Raw genomic sequence first — 16,828 nt, forward strand, 5'->3', positions numbered from 1 at the left:
CAGTCTGGATCTTCCTCTTCTGCCATGGTGGATGATCTTCCTCTTCTGCCATGGTGGATGATGTTCCTCTTCTGCCATGGTGGATGATCTTCCCTCTTCTGCCATGGTGGATGAGCTACCTTTATGCTAAATACTGGGCCATTGCTCTTTCCTACCAGAAAATGGCAGCTGTAGACCTGAGTTTTGTAACTGGGTTTCCGGTCCGCCCATCTAAAAGACAAAAAAAAAAGTTCCTTTTTACTAGCTAACTAAAGTTGATTACTAAAAATGGTAACATCTATATTAAAATACCATAACCCACAGACTTGACTATAGTAACGGTAAAATAGACTGGGCTTTGGTCTATCTGCACTTCTAAAATCCTACTATGTGGATGGGACATTTCTGCTTGGATGGAGGAATTATCTGGAATTCTCAACAAGATGATCAGGACAGTCTAGGGTACTATTTGCCCAAAGAGGTGACTCTATTTCTCTATTTCTTGAACTGCATTGTTGGTTAAGGGCTTGTAAGTAAGGTCTACACCTGTTGTATTCGGTGCATGTGACAAATAAAATGTGATTTGATTTGATATTGCGATGAGCCGTCAAGACAGGAACACTGTCACGTCACACATGGTCTCACACACACACACACACACACACACACACACACCTTGTTTGTTTAGTCTCTTGCTATTTATGGTCTCCTACCTATCCCAGAAATTAGAAGAATAAACTCCATTTATTTTGTTCAACACAATGTGGACGTCAGGTCCCAAACAGAGTATGCGTGTTGAAAGATAGTGTCCCGTCCTACCAGGCTGCTGGCCTGGTGTAGGATCAGATAGGGCCAAGTGGTGAAATAGTGGTGAGGTTTTAATGGGTGTAGGGGGTAGTTGGTAGGGCAATTTTTCTTCCCTTTTCCCCGTCCTTTTTCCCTTCTCCTTTTTGTGTCACAAAGTGTAATAAATTCACACTCTAGAACAATAGGTGGAAACACAGGGTTAGATACTGTATAGTAATATAAGTAGATTAATAGGGAGGCCTCACATCAGTACAGTAGGTGGCAGTGTATGCTCCTTTCAGTTGGTTGCAATCCTCCGGGTTAAGCGGGCAGTGTGACAAGAAGCAGTGCGGCTTGGCGGGGTCGTGTTTCGGAGGACACATGGCTCTCGACCTTCGCCTCTTCCGAGTCCGTACGGGAGTTGCAGAGATGGGGCAAGGCTAACTACCAATTGGATATCACGAAAAAGGGGTAAAAAGTCAAATAAATCACTAAAAGAAAACGTATGCCAGGGATGAGATGGTTGTGCCCCTTTTATCAGCAGGCAAACAAAACCCAGTTGTTACCAGGTTAGTGTAGTAGTATAATGAGGTGAAATCTATTAACTTATGCTTAATTCTCAGTAACTTTTTTTTATAAAACCAGGACTTGCTGATCAGTTTTTGTGTTTTTTAAATTTACATTTGCCCAGTCCATGTTTGGGATATGTTGTTATCTGGGATACATTTTCCCTTATACATTTATTTTGTCACCAATATGTGATAGTACAAGACATTGTTCAATGAAATATTTTACACTAATTACAGGTACAAGAAACTCATGGCCTACTTGATTGACTGTTCAGTCGTCGAGAGTGTTGGGCACACCACTATCGGGAGGAGCTGCCAACCCAAGGGAACGACACAAAAAACTTTGTGGAGGCAGCAATGCGGGTCCTTAAAGATAAAATCTTCCAGATTACGAAAACGTTGAATCGCCCTGCCTTATTTGACCTGCTGACATGCCACCTGGAGGCCTACTATGAGGCGGGGTAATTGAAGTTGCTCTTGGCCGCTGGAAAACGTTCCCCTCTCACATTTTCTGGCCCAGGAGAGCAACGTCAACCCATCTGACATCGAGCAGGTAACATAGTGATGAATACAGGTTTGTAATATTACACAAACCCATCATGTTGTCTTTTATTATTTGTTGTATCTTATAGCTTGCATTATAAGTTGTCTATCATCTCTTCCCTAATGTCTGCCAGGTGAGGGAGAAGAAGTACAAGGTGAAGGGCACCACACCAGGCCAGACCTATACTGTGGACATGGAACTCTGCACTTGTCCAGTCGGGCACACAGGCGCTCCATGCAAGCAACAAGCTTCTGTGGTCCTGGTCCAGATATACAAATGTCTGTCCAGCAACTTCCTCCCTGAAGATAACAGAAGGTAAAATAGTGACTATTTTATTATTGTTGATGGTTAGACAATCATTTGTGAATATTTTATGTACTGAAGTTGATTTAAAATATATCTTACGGCAACAATACTTCTGGATTTCCTACAGCCACTGAGACAGCCAAGTCAGCCATTAGATGGTGAGAGAGCACATAAAACAGACAGATGACGAATATGAGGCAACAATACAGAATGTCATCTTTTATTTTAGGGTATTTCTATAGATATCTATTTGAGCATTTCACAATGAAAACACATGCAACTAGTTTGAAGAGTTTCAAATGGCCATTTGAAGAATTCATAAGCATCTGGACAAATTAGTGGTGTCACAGCCCAGCTCGTGACTGAAGGAGTAACGGGTTTGATGCAGTCCTTGATGAATTACCACAGCTATGTTACTTATTTGCTTTATGAAACGGTATTATAAAGAATATTTTTGTTTTATTATTCAATATATACAGTATACACTACCGGTCAAAAGTTTTAGAACACCTACTCATTCAAGGGTTTTTCTTTATTTTTACTATTTTCTACATTGTAGAATAATAGTGAAGACATCAAAACTATGAAATAACACATGGAATCATGTAGTAAGCAAAAAAGTGTTAAACAAATCAAAATATATTTTATATTAGCTTAAGACAGCTTCGTGAGGTAGTCACCTGGAATGCATTTCAATTAACAGGTGTGCCTTCTTAAAAGTTAATTTGTGGAATTTCTTTCCTTCTTAATGCGTTTCAGCCAATCAGTTGAACAGTTCAAATAAGCAAAGACAAACAACAGTCCATCATTACTTTGTAAGACATGAAGGTCAGCCAATACAGAACATTTCAAGAACTTTGAAAGTTTCTTCAAGTGCAGTTGCTAAAACCATCAAGCGCTATGATGAAACTGGCTCTCATGAGGACCACTACAGGAATGGAAGACCCAGAGTTACCTCTGCTCCAGAGGATAAGTTCAGCCCAGCAGCCAAGAGAGCAGCTAGACATCCCGGCCCCATGATCCCCCGTCAGCCTACTGCAGTTGTCCATAGAGCGAGCAAGGTTTGATCGAAGAGGCATCTGACTGCTGGACGTCCCAAAACACGAACAGCGTTCCTCAGCACCCATACTGCTTAGACAAAAAGGCCTGCCAGGTTTGGGCATCACAAGTTGACCAAGTCTTTGGCAATGAATTGTTCACACCAGAAGAGAGGAGTTAGTTGTTAGTTTTTATGTGGTTGCTTCAAGTATTTATGGTGTTTGATGTTCTGCTGTCAAACTCCGACAGGAGAGCATGCATGGATGGATGTTCGTACTATCCGTTGAAGATAGGCATCCTAGTTTATTAACTGTATAACATTTAGCCACCTTGCGAGTTATTTGCCAACCTGTACCTGTGCGGCAACGCTTTCCCCACGTCTGGGGCCTTTCAGAACATGTGTGTATATATACAGTGGGGAGAACAAGTATTTGATACACTGCCGATTTAGCAGGTTTTCCTACTTACAAAGCATGTAGAGGTCTGTAATTTTTATCATAGGTACACTTCAACTGTGAGAGACGGAGTGAGATCGGCAGTGTATCAAATACTTGTTCTCCCCACTGTATAAGAAATCCCGCTATGCCCTCCGAACCATCAAACAGGCAAAGAGTCAATACAGGACTAAGATTGAATTGTACTACACCGGCTCCGACGCTCGTCTCGGATGTGGCAGGGCATGAAAACTATTACAGACTACGAAGGGAAGCACAGCCACAAGCTGCCCAGTTACAGAAGCCTACCAGACGAGGCTAAATCACTTCTATGTTTGCTTTGAGGCAAGCAACACTGAAGCATGCATGAGAGCATCAGCTGTTCCGGATGACTATGTGATCACGCTCTCCGTAGCCGATGTGAGTAAGACTTTTAAGCAGGTCAACATTCACAAGGCCGCAGGGCCAGACGGATTACCAGGACGTGTACTCCGAGCATGCACTGACCAACTGGCAAGTGACTTCACTGACATTTTCAACATGTCCCTGACTGAGTCTGTAATACCAACATGTTTCAAGCAGACCACCATAGTCCCTGTGCCCAAGAACACTAAGGTAACCTGCCTAAATGACTACCGACCCGTAGCACTCACGTCTGTAGCCATGAAGTGCTTTGAAAGGCAGGTAATGGCTCACATCAACACCATTATCCCAGAAACCCTAGAACCACTCCAATTTGCATGCACGCATACTGCACTCCACACTGCCCTTTCCCACCTGGACAAGAGGAACACCTACGTGAGAATGCTATTTATTGACTACAGCTCAGCGTTCTCAACACCATAGTGGCCTCAAGCTCATCACTAAGCTAAGGACCCTGGGACTAAACACCTCCCTCTGCAACTGGATCCTGGACTTCCTGACGGGTCCCCAGGTGGTAAGGGGGGTAGGTAACAACACATCTGCCACTCTGACTCCTCAACACCGGGGCCCCTCAGGGGTGCGTACTCAGTCCTCTTGTACTCTCTGTTCACCTAATGACTGCGTGGCCAAGGCACGACTCCAACACCATCATTAGGTTTGCCGACGACACAACCGTGGTAGGCCTGATCACCGACAACGGTGAGACAGCCTATAGGGAGGAGGTATGGCAACTGCTCGGCCTACGACAGCAAGGCACTACAGAGTGGTAGTGCGACGGCCCAGTACATCACTGGGGCCAAGCTTCCTGCCATCCAGGACCTCTATACAAAGCGTGTAAGAGGAAGGTCCTATAAATTGTGAAAGACTCCAGCCACCCTAGTCATAGACTGTCTCTCTGCTACCGCACGGCAACCGTAACGGAGCACCAAGTCTAGGTCCAAAAGGCTTCTTAACAGCATCTACCCCCAAGCCATAAGACTCCTGAACAGCTAATCATGGCTACCCTGACTATTTGCACTGCCCCCTTTTACGCTGCTGCTACTCTGTATATTATCTATGCATAGTCACTTTAACTCTACCCACATGTACATTTTACCTCAACTAACCGGTGCTCCCGCACACTGACTCTGTGCACGTACCCCCTGTATATATACTGTTATTTTATTAAAGACAACTGGGAACTCTAAAAACAAGTTCCAGTCATGACATCAGTGACCTTAAGGTCAGAAAGTCGGAGCTCCAGTAAGAGGCCAGAATTCCCGAGTTGGAATTCTGAGTTGGATGACCGTTCAAACCGATTTTCCCAGTCGTAGATCGTTTTTTTTCTTCTGGTGTTCCCAGTTGTCTTGAATGCACCCAAGTCAGATTTCCGAGTTGCTAGTTGTTTTGAACGCGGCATTAGCAAGGGAAATTTCAGAGTTCAGACTAGCACGTGAACACGGCACACGCCTGCTTTTCTCCTGTCTTTTGAAGGCAGGAGCATGGCTGAGGCTCTCCGAATCCATCCAATCACCGCTCTCATGCTGTTAACCGATGCGGAAATATGTAGATTAGAATAGATGCAACGTGTCAAAACAACTCCAAAAAATACGAGGTCAAATCATGAGGTCAGTGATCTTCGGAGCTCTAGGAAGAGGCCCATTTCCAAGTTGGATGACCTTCAAATCTATTTTTCTCAGTCTGAGCTAATTTTTTTACGAGTTCCCAGTTGTTTTGAATGTACTGTAGTCTGGGATTTTTGGGGGGTAAATACAGGTGAATATATTGATAAAAGTCCCCTTGTCCTAGAGAGATTTACACGGTTATCAAAACATCACGCCAGGGTAAGCCTACATGAAACACAGCCTTTTATTTTAAGTGTTACTAAAATCCCCAATGGGAAATATAAATGGTGGAAAAACGATTGGAACCATTTCCTTGTTTGACTGTTAGGGTTTTTATGGGTATTATGACTCATACTGTGGTACTCTATTTGACGCATGAAGTGGACTGCTTTCATTTTCAGGGAGCAGGGCACAGGTAAAAGGTGTTATCTCTGGCGTCCTGTTGGACATTAATAATCAATATTTTTGGCAAAAGATTCCAGGAGTGGGGGAAAAAGGTGCAAAGTTGATCTGTATTATTGATGTTTGATGAAGAGTATCTACTAACCTATGTAAAGCTGGGATATATAAGATACGCCGTGAGATCATTCTTTACAACCCGATTACAATGCAGGAAGTGTAAAAAGTTTGGCCATGTGTCAAGTGTTTGCAGATGGAAGGAATATGTTATTGAAGAGTCTGTGGGAATGTAAAATGTTGCAACTGTGGTGGGGATCATATTCCCAAATTTCCTGAGTGCCCTGTTAGGGTAGAAAGCAGTTGAGGTGTCAAGTATCAGGGCTGTACAGCAAATCTCCCTATGTGGAGGCGGTGAAGAGTTGAAGGGGCAAGAGGCCACAGTGCTGCAGAAGAAATGGCAGTGGGTGCACCACAACCAGTTGCAAATGTTATACGTCAATCAAATGATCAGCATACACTTATTGTAAAGGTGGACTTTGTAGCATTTATAGCCACAGTTATTAATTGTACTGTACAAGTGTCAAAGAAGCTGGACATCATATCTGCAGCCGAGAGGTTTTTTTGGCCTCCAAAGGGCGCAACTTTCAATGGGGGACATGAACCCACCCACCACATTCTGAAATTACATGTTTGTCCCCCAGTTTTATCATTGCACTGTGATACAAAAAGCGTCTCTGGTGTGCTTTAGGACCATGCGGATGCCGCAGAATGGTCGGGGGAGGCTGACGGCTGGATTTAGGACAGCACAGACAACACAGAGCTTGCGGACAAGCTGTGTGAAGGTAAAGCTTATGAAATGCTGGCGTATAGGACCAGCACCGGAGAGATGAACAGAGGCAGCTGCTGTCTGTGTTGCGCTTTTTCTCCGAGTTGTAAAAGCAAGTAGAGCAGAAACTGGCTACTCTTTAGTTGACTGATCTAGCTGGCAATGTAACTGCTGTTTGACAGAAACAAAATTATTTACTCTGTGCTGAGTTAGTAGTGTAACTGACATGTTACGTTAGCTAATGTTTCATCCCTCTCGACCTGAAGTGGATGAACTACTAGCAGCTAGTTAGCTATCTAGCTAGCTAGTAGCTACCACAGCCAGTTCAGCAATAGCTATCCTCTAGCTATCGGTCAGGTAGCAGTAAGTAACAGCTGTTGTGTGTATGGAAATGTTTTGTAGCCTTTGTTTTGTCCCGGTTCAACAGAAGTAAATTTGATGATGTATCATTGTACCATTAGCTAGTGATGTGGAAAATGTCATCCTTATACTAATCAAAGAACCAAGTATTTCAGAGTTTTTGTGGAATTGAGATAGACTTTATTACAAACAGACAAAGCCGAGGTGATTTGCAAAGCATCTCCCTTTCCACCTCCCAGCTCTGTTTATATAGTAATTTTCACATACATCTCCGCTTAAAGCCCCTCCCTCTTGGGTTCCCCACCACCATCCTCAGTTTCCCCCTCTTGACCGCTCCGCCCACTTCCTTAGTCTACGATGGGGCTAAATTGGACTTTTATTCAGTTTAGAATCAATAGTTGTACAATCAATCAAGCCCTTGTCATGCAAAAATAATCATGTTCAGTTTAAACTCTGTTCAACCCTGGCTCACCCTGGCTTGACCTGAAAATTGATTGTTGGACATGACAGAGTCCACACTCCAATCTCTCAAACATACCCAAACCCAACTCCTCTCTTCCCTCCCGTCATGCTGTAATTACTCATGATTAGTCTGAACTCTGTTCAACTCTGGCTCTGCTCCCAAGACCTTGTTTGAGGAGAGAGGCAAAGGCAACAGTCTGGTTTCAGTCTCTGATAAGGTAGGACAGCCATGGATTAGGTAAGAGCGAGGAATTCGACCCGAGGTCAGATCCCCATTTCACACACACAAACCCAGTGAAAAGGGAACCAATTAAGTCCTTGTCCAGCAACAGAGAGTACCCATGTTCGTCATGTCTGTAATTAACTTTGTTTATCTAATAGTTTACTGAAAAATCTTAATCACTAGCAGAGCTAGCCAGCTCACTAACTTTAGCTATTATTTTTGCCTCTCACACTAGAACTGAATCAAACGATGAAACCAGCGGCCAAAACGACTGAATACCGATATTCAGACTTTTTTCAGCGCAATGTGAGTTTTTATTAGTCAGTATAGCAATGTAACTTTATTGATCTGTCCGTTTCCCTAGCTTATTCCCTACTTTTCACACTGACATGGTGTAAACAGCTCTACAGGCTTCACTGTCATGGTGCACAGTCAGTACACAACACTTATGTCTTTGCAGGATCAGATGGTGACAGGTGTCCTGCAGGTCAGACAGCCAGGGAAGACCAGTCTCACGGAGCTCAGGTGAATTTTGCAGTATATTATAACTATCAGTGAATGGATACAAAGTTCCATCTTTGAGTTGATGGGTAGGTTATAGTCTGGGATCTGGGAATAATGCTAATTTCAATTCTTGAACCATTGATTCTATTCATGGATAATATAATGTATAATTACACCAATGTAATTCTTTGTCATGCCTCATCTGAGCAGGATCAGATGGTGACAGGGGTCTAATCAGGGTTAGGCAGCCAGGGAAGACCAGTCTGTGACGGAGCTGAGGGGATTTTTTTGCAGGTACAACACTTTTAATTCTCTGTGCAGCAAACACTGGACAAGCAGGAAGCTTGAAAAGATTTAAACTATTTTAAGGCAGTCTGACAAACCTCTAAAGTTGATTTCCAAACTGTATCAAGGGATTGATAGAGGCTTTTCCCGATAGACACACGTAAAACAAAAATATAAGAAGACCTAGGAGATGCTATTGATGATGATGAATGGATACAGATATGCTAGAATAATCTCAGACATAAATGCAGTTTAAGACCATCCATAGAATGTACTATATGCCAGTGAAATTGAATATCATGCACACAAAAAGGGTAGTTATTCTGCTGGAGGTGTAAAACACAAAAGGGGGACATATTTGCATATGTTATGGTCTTCTGAAGGCATGCTGAATTCTGACAAAAGTATGTTCTTTTATCTCAGCATGTCTGCAGATTCTCTCTTCTCCCTGTTTTTGTTTGCTTGGAAATATTGCTACTGGCAGTGGTGGAAAATGTACCCAATTGTCATACTTGAGGAAAAGTAAAGATACCTTACAGTTTTTTTCAATTGTTTAAGCACAATTTTGAAAACAGGGCCCGGTTTGTCAAAACACTACACACAATTAGCACAACCCTACACCAAAGTAGCACAACACTTCATATAATTTGCAAAATTGAACACTTTTGTCAAAACTATACGACTTCATAAAAACAATATTTTGTTACCATCTAACACACACATTTCATATGACTTCAATCTTTTGAACCAGTTACACACTGCTGTTGCTAACCTAAAACACTTTTAGCAAGTCTAATTCTCAGTGATTAGAGTACTGTAAATGAAGTACACAGAGAAAGTGCAACTATACAAACACTACACAAGACCAATGCTGCAGACTGAGGAAAATATCATTTATTTCTCTCCATATACCCAAATCAGTCAACATGGAGAATCACAACAAAACATGTCCCAGTTTTCATGCTACTACAGTAGTGTGCATAACACTGTTAGCTCAGCAAACAACAGACAAACGTAAAATACTGTATCCAGTACAGGTTACAATTACAGTAAATAACAACAACAAACATAAAAAATAATCTGAAAAAAAACTGACAATATTGTACAGAAAATACTACAGTAAACATACTATACATTATCTCTTCGCCTAGCTGGATCTGGCCAGAGAATTTCATCAACATCACAAGCAATATCCTCATTAGCAAGACAACGCGGGAAGAACCGTCTTGAATGTCGGAATCGATCCTTGCACAGCTGCGGCGTCGACTTGGTCACAGGCGTCCTCCATGGCCTGAATGAGGGGGTACCTGAGCCTGGGGCTGGAGATCGTAAACCTTCCACCGCCATGCAGAGAAAAACTCTTCGATAGGGTTTGAAACGGAGAGTATGGTGGAAGGTATATTACTGTCAACTGTGGATGGTGTTGAAATCAGTTCTGGACCAATGCAGAGCGGTGGAATGATACATTGTCCCAGATGACAGTGTATTGCATCTGGTGCATTTCATTACCTGCTGTGACGATGTGGGGGCAATCGGTCCAAAAATGCGAGAATGTGAGGTGTGTTGTAAGGGGCCCATTTGGCATGACTGAGGGAGAACCCCATGCTGGAATGGCAGCGCAAAGGGTGATGTTACCCCACGTTGCCCTGGGACATTGATTATAGCCCTGTGGCCAATGATATTTCTGCCTCTCCTTCTTGACTTTGTGAGGTTGAACCCTGCCTCATCAATATATATGAATTCATGCAGGATTTCCTCAGCATCCATCTGCAAAACTCTCTGAAATACAGTGAAAGACAAGATTGTGTAGTTCAGGATAGGTCTAGTATACAGTCAATGTAAAAAAGTAATGTGTGCAGTATGCAACATCACAGTGCTAAAGTGAACAATACAAACCTCCACATACTATGCACGGAGCCGTTTTGACCCTCTCTGAATTCCGCTCAAAAGGCACTCGATAAAGTTGTTTAATTTGAACCTGATGTCTTTTCAGGATGCGTGCCAGTGTTGACTGAGAGACCTGATGGACATTATTGAAAATGGCATGGTCACCGATAATGTTGGCTTGTAGTTCTCTGAGCCTGATAGCATTATTGGCCAAAACCATGTTTATTATCTCTCTCTCTTGTTCTTGCGTGAATATGGGCCCCCTTCCTCCTTGTTGTTCCCGACCCTCAATCCTATGTAGAGAATAATACATGTAACTTACTGTACAATGTCACAGGAAGGAGTATCACAAGTGCTGATATGGTGCATACAATAAGCGGCTGTAACTGTAGACAGATCTTCTTTTACCTGTTTTTCCTGTCGAAAAGTCCTTATGACAGATGCCACTGTATATCTGCTAAGATTTGGCTGAACTCTCAGTCCAGCCTCCCTCAGCGTCAATCCGTGGTTCACAACATGGTCCACTAGTGTTGCACGAATGTCATTTGATAAGTTTGGTTCTCCTCTTCTTTGTGCACGTTCTCCTCCTGCTTCAGGTCTTCCTCGACCTCTGGCTCGGCCTCTGCCTCTTCCTCTACCTCCTTCTCCTCCTCTGTGTACTCCTCCTCTCACCCTCACTCTTCTTCTGACTCCTTCCATTTTGGTTGAAGGCAGGTGAACCTACCTGCTGCATTTTTATAGTGCTTAAACCTGATTGGTGTGTCTACAATTTAGCAATCATGTGTTTGTGCACCTGATGGTTGTGTTTAACAGATTGGCTCATAGGTGTGGTAATTTGACAGTCAGTGCTTTGGAATTGCAAGGAAGTGACATCATGATATACTTCTGTGTCTGATGTATACAAGTGTGTTTAGTGTTTTGCAAATCACTGTGTGTAATGTTTTGCAAATAGTGTGAAGCTGACAATGTGCTTACAGTTGTGCAAATCTAGCCTTGTGTTTTGCTCCTTGAGTGTAAGGTTTTGCTAATTGTGGGAAAATTTTAGTGTGTAAGCGATCGTAAAAAACTGTAATAGAAAATGACATAAGTAAAAGTGAAAGTCACCCAGTAAACTACTACTTGAGTAAAAGTCTAAAAGTATTTGGTTTTAAATGTACTTAAGTATCAAATGTAAATGTAATTATTGAAATACAGTGCATTCGGGAAAGTATTCAGACCCTTCACTTTTTTCCACATTTTGTTACCTTAAAGCCTTATTCTAAAATTGATTAAATTATTTTTTTCCCTCAATCTACACACAATACCCCATAATGACAAAGCAAAAACGGTTTTTTAGAATTATTTGCAAATGTATTAAAAATAAACTGAAATATCGGATTTACATTACTATTCAGACCCTTTACTCAGTACTATGTTGAAGCACCATTGGCAGTGACTACAGCCTCAAGTCTTCTTGGGTATGACGCTTTACAAGCTTGGCACACCTGTATTTGGGGAGTTTCTCCCATTCTTCTCTGCAGATCCTCTCAAGCTCTGTCAGGTTGAATGGGGAGCGTCACTGCACAGCTATTGCCAGGTCTCTCCAGAGATGTTCGATTGGGTTCAAGTCCGGGCTCTGGCTGGGCCACTCAAGGACATTCAGAGACTTGTCCCGAGGCCACTCCTCCGTTGTCTTGGCTGTGTGCTTAGGATCATTGTCCTGTTGGAAGGTGAACCTTCGCCAATAGTCTGAGGTGCTGAGCACTCTGGAGCAGGTTTTCATCAATGATCTCTCTGCACTTTGCTCCGTTCATCTTTCGCTTGATCCTGACTAGTCTCCCAGTCCCTGCCGCTGAAAAACATCACCACGTGATGCTGCCACCACCATGCTTCACCGTAGGGCTGGTACAAGGTTTCCTCCAGACGTGACGCTTGGCATTCAGGCCAAAGAGTTCAATCTTAGTTTCATCAGACCAGGAGAATCTTGTTTCTCATGGTCAGAGTCCTTTAGGTGCCTTTTGGCGAACTCCAAGCAGGCTGTCATGTGCCTTTTACTGAGGAGTGTCTTCCGTCTGGCCACTCTACCATAAAGGCCTGATTGGTGGAGTGCTGCAGAGATGGTTGTCCTTCTGGAAGGATCTCCCATCTCCACAGAGGTACTCTGGAGCTCTGTCAGAGTGACCATCGGGTTCTTGGTCACCTCCCTGACCAAGGCCCTTCTCCCCCGATTGCTCAGTTTGGACGGGTGGCCAGCTCTAGGAAGAGTCTTGGTGGTTCCAAACTTCTTCCATTTAAGAATGATTGAGGCCACTGTGTTCTTGGGGACCATCAATGCTGCAGACATTTTTTGGTACCCTTCCCCAGATCTCTGCCTCGACACAATCCTGTCTCGGAGCTCTAAGGACAATTCCTTCAACCTCATGGCTTGGTTTTTGCTCTGACATGCACTGTGAACTGTGGGACCTTATATATATATATATACACAGGTGTGTGCCGTTCTCAATCATGTCAAATCAATTGAATTTACCGCAGGTGGACTCCAAGTTGTAGAAACATCAAGGATGATCAATGGAAACAGGATGCACCTGAGCTCAAGTTCGAGTGTCATAGCAAAGGGTCTGAAATAATTATGTAAATAAGGTTTTTATGTTTAATACTTTTTGCAAAAATGTCTAAAAATCGTTTTTTGCTCAGTCATTATGGGGCATTGCGTGTAGATTGATGAGGGAAAAAAACAATTTAATCCATTTTAGAATAAGGCTGTAACGTAACAAAATGTGGAAAAAGTGAAGGGGTCTGAATACTTTCCGAATGCACTGTATACTTACATTTACATTTTTTTACATTTACGTAATTTAGCAGACGCTCTTATCCAGAGCGACTTACAAATTGGTGCATTCACCTTATAGCCAGTGGGATAACCGCTGTCCTGGCGTCGTGAGGGAGCTTGTTCCACCATTGGGGTGCCAGAGCAGCGAACAGTTTTGACTGGGCTGAGCGGGAACTGTGCTTCAGCAGAGGTAGGGGAGCCAGCAGGCCAGAGGTGGATGAACGCAATGCCCTCGTTTGGGTGTAGGGACTGATCAGAGCCTGAAGGTACGGAGGTGCCGTTCCCCTCACAGCTCCGTAGGCAAGCACCATGGTCTTGTAGCAGATCGCGAGCTTCAACTGGAAGCCAGTGTAGTGTGCGGAGGAGCGGGGTGACGTGAGAGAACTTGGGAAGGTTGAACACCAGACGGGCTGCAGCATTCTGGATGAGTTGTAGGGGTTTAATGGCACAGGCAGGGAGCCCAGCCAACAGCGAGTTGCAGTAATCCAGACGGGAGATGACAAGTGCCTGGATTAGGACCTGTGCCGCTTCCTGTGTAAGGCAGGGTCGTACTCTCCGAATGTTGTAGAGCATGAACCTACAGGATCGGGTCACCGCCTTGACGTTAGCGGAGAACGACAGGGTGTTGTCCAGGGTCACGCCAAGGCTCTTCGCACTCTGGGAGGAGGACACAACGGAGTTGTCAACCGTGATGGCGAGATCATGGAACGGGCAGTCCTTCCCCGGGAGGAAGAGCAGCTCCGTCTAGCCAAGGTTCAGCTTGAGGTGGTGATCCGTCATCCATACTAATATGTCTGCCAGACATGCAGAGATGCGATTCGCCACCTGGTTATCAGAAGGGGGAAAGGAGAAGATTAGTTGTGTGTCGTCTGCGTAGCAATGATAGGAGAGGCCATGTGAGGATATGACAGAGCCAAGTGACTTGGTGTATAGCGAGAATAGGAGAGGGCCTAGAACTGAGCCCTGGGGGACACCAGTGGTGAGAGCACGTGGTGCGGAGACAGCTTCTCGCCACGCCACTTGGTAGGAGCGACCGGTCAGGTAGGACGCAATCCAAGAGTGAGCCGCGCCGGAGATGCCCAGCTCGGAGAGGGTGGAGAGGAGGATCTGATGGTTCACAGTATCAAAAGCAGCAGACAGGTCTACTTAAGTATTAAAAGCAAAGCAAACCAGACTGCACCATTTTATATATTTTATTTACGGATTACCAGGGGCACACATAATTTACAAATGAAGCATGTGTGTTTAGTGAGTCCACGCCAGATCAGAGGCAGTAGGGATGACCAGGGATGTTCTCTTGATAAGTGCGTGAATTGCACCATTTTCCTGTCCTGCTAAGCATTCAGAATGTAACGAGTACTTTTGGGTGTCAGGGAAAATTTATGGAGTAAAAACTACATTATTTTCATTAAGAATGTAGTGAAGTACATTGTCAAATATAAATAGTAAAGTACAGATACCCCAAAAAAACTAACCTAGCATTTATAGAAGCTAAGAAATGTATTACCATTAATTGGAGTGTTGGTTATCCTCCCACAATGGATGGAAGAAATGTCAAGTTATGTATCACTAGATTTGATTTATTACAAGATTAAGGGTATACTGTGCAACTTTTATAAGGTCTGGATGCCTTATATGGAATACAGTAGGAAAAAAGGAGTCTGTATTGAAAACATGCCCACGTCAGGTCCTGGGTGTCTGCCGTACAGTTGGTTGACTCTCTGGCCTTGGCCTAACACACCTGAAACCAATAATGAATGTTTCGCTAAGATCCCAAAGCTGAGTGGGGTGTGTTGGGTTGGGGCGCTGCAGGGGCCTTGGACCCCTTGGGACAGGACGGGGTGGCCCAGCTATATTGTGTGCAAGTAAAAAGAGCTCTACAGTACTATTAGGCCTATGATATGAGTTATATGGAGGGTGTACTGTTTCTGTATGTTTTTATACAACTTTTATAAAATATGGGAAGGAAGTTGTGTTGGGGAGAGAGTTGAGTTATTGACTAGACTGGTGGGGGTTGGGCATGCAGGTCGCTCAGGCTGGCTGTGCGGTCTGGCTGAAATTTGATATAGAGGATGTCTTAATAAAGACAATCAAAAGTCTTTGTACTTTACTTGTAAGAGTTGTTAATTTGTTAGGCTATTTATTAAAGGTGCAACACAATATAATATTAATTATTTAATTATCATTGATCTAGTTCAGTCTTATCAATCACTTAAACATATTTAAAAAGGATCCCTTACCTAGCATGATGACTGGGAATTTTTGCATGATGACTGTGCCCTTGCCTCCAAGACTTCACGGCAGAAGCACTGCTACTTGCAAGGACTTCTGTTGCCAGAAAATGTCCCGACCTCACAGGATCCTTCTGAGTAGGGACCTAATTAGAACAGAAAAGTAGTCTGATTTTAGTTTAATTTAAATGTCGTTATTGATAGTTTGTATGGATTTTTTTTAAATATATACTTAACAAAACTATAAACGCAACATGTAAAGTGTTGATCCCATGTTTCATGACCTGAAATAAAAGAATCCAGAAATGTTCCATATGCACAAAAAGCTTATTTCTGAAATGTTGTGCACAAATTTGTTTACATCCCTGTTAGTGAGCATTTCTCCTTTGCCAAGATTATCCATCCACCTGACAGGTGTGGCATATCAAGAAGCTGATTAAACAGCATGATAATTACACAGGTGCACCTTGTGCTGGGGAAATATAAAAGGCCACTCTAAAATTAGCAGTTTTGTCACACAACACAATGCCACAGATGTCTCAAGTTTTGAGAGAGCATGCAATTGGCATGCTGACTGCAAAAATATCCACCAGAGCTATTGCCAGAAAATGTAATGTTAATTTCTCTACCATAAACCGTTTTAGAGAATTTGACAGTATGTCCAACCAGCCTCACAACCGCTGACCACGTGTAACCACGCCAGCCCAGGACCTCTGTAGCTGGTCCTCTGTAGCTCAGCTGGTAGAGCACGGCGCTTGTAACGCCAAGGTAGTGGGTTCGATCCCCGGGACCACCCATACACAAAAATGTATGCACGCATGACTGTAAGTCGCTTTGGATAAAAGCGTCTGCTAAATGGCATATTATATTATATTATATTTTATATTATACCTCCACATCCAGCTTCTTCACCTGCGGGATTGTCTGAGACCAGCCACGGGACAACTGATGAAACTGTGGGTTTGCACAATTGAAGAATATCTGCACAAACTGTCAGAAACCGTCTCAGGGAAGCTCATCTGCGTGCTCCTCGTTCTCACCAGGGTCTTGACCTGACTGCAGTTCGCTGTCGTAACCGACTTCAGTGGGCAAACGCTCACCTTCGATGGCCAGTGGCACACTGGAGAAGTGTGCTCTTCATGGATGAATCCAGATTTCA

General features: G+C 43.5%; 1 long non-coding RNA gene across 1 annotated transcript; it reads right to left on the minus strand.

Moving 5' to 3' along the window:
* Positions 1 to 1,960: 1,960 nt before the first annotated feature.
* LOC121575644 lies at positions 1,961 to 15,810 on the minus strand. The gene is made up of 3 exons (XR_006657792.1): positions 15,679 to 15,810; positions 2,284 to 2,314; positions 1,961 to 2,177 (listed from the first exon to the last, which is right to left on the minus strand). It is a non-coding gene; the product is annotated as an uncharacterized LOC121575644 (long non-coding RNA).
* Between the last annotated feature and the right edge of the window lie 1,018 nt (positions 15,811 to 16,828).

The sequence above is a fragment of the Coregonus clupeaformis genome, chromosome 35, assembly GCF_020615455.1.
Source record: "Coregonus clupeaformis isolate EN_2021a chromosome 35, ASM2061545v1, whole genome shotgun sequence".
NCBI classification, from domain to species: Eukaryota; Metazoa; Chordata; class Actinopteri; order Salmoniformes; family Salmonidae; genus Coregonus; species Coregonus clupeaformis.